This window comes from Myotis davidii, unplaced genomic scaffold, assembly GCF_000327345.1.
Source record: "Myotis davidii unplaced genomic scaffold, ASM32734v1 scaffold936, whole genome shotgun sequence".
Taxonomy (NCBI): Eukaryota; Metazoa; Chordata; class Mammalia; order Chiroptera; family Vespertilionidae; genus Myotis; species Myotis davidii.
Window position 1 is genome coordinate 58,417 of NW_006287077.1, and position 444 is coordinate 58,860.

Here is a 444-nt window from a genome sequence, read left to right on the forward strand (position 1 = left end):
CAGGTGGTGGGCGCTTCTCCGCCTGGAGTCCGCCAACCCCTCGGCTAATAGGATGCGAGGCGGGCGGTGCTGCCCCGCCCTGAGCGCCCTCTCCATCCTGGTCGGGGGTGGCGTCCATGTGTCTGTCTGGCCCGTGGTGCCCTCAGTTTGCCCGTCTGTGAAATGGGAGCTCACGGTAGCCACACTGAGCAATGGGAACTTGAAGTCGGAGCTACTGGGGAGGGGATCCCTTACTTGAATAGCTGCCAGTGTGGACGAAAAAGGGGGGGGGGGCATGGAACCTCCCAGGTGATCTGACCCTAAATTCCTTTTTTAAAAAAATTTATTAACTTATTTATTTATTTATTTATTTATTTACAGAGAAGAAGGGAGAGGCCTAGAGAGTCAGAAACATCAATGAGAGAAACATCGATCAGCTGCCTCCTGCACACTCCCTACTGGGGA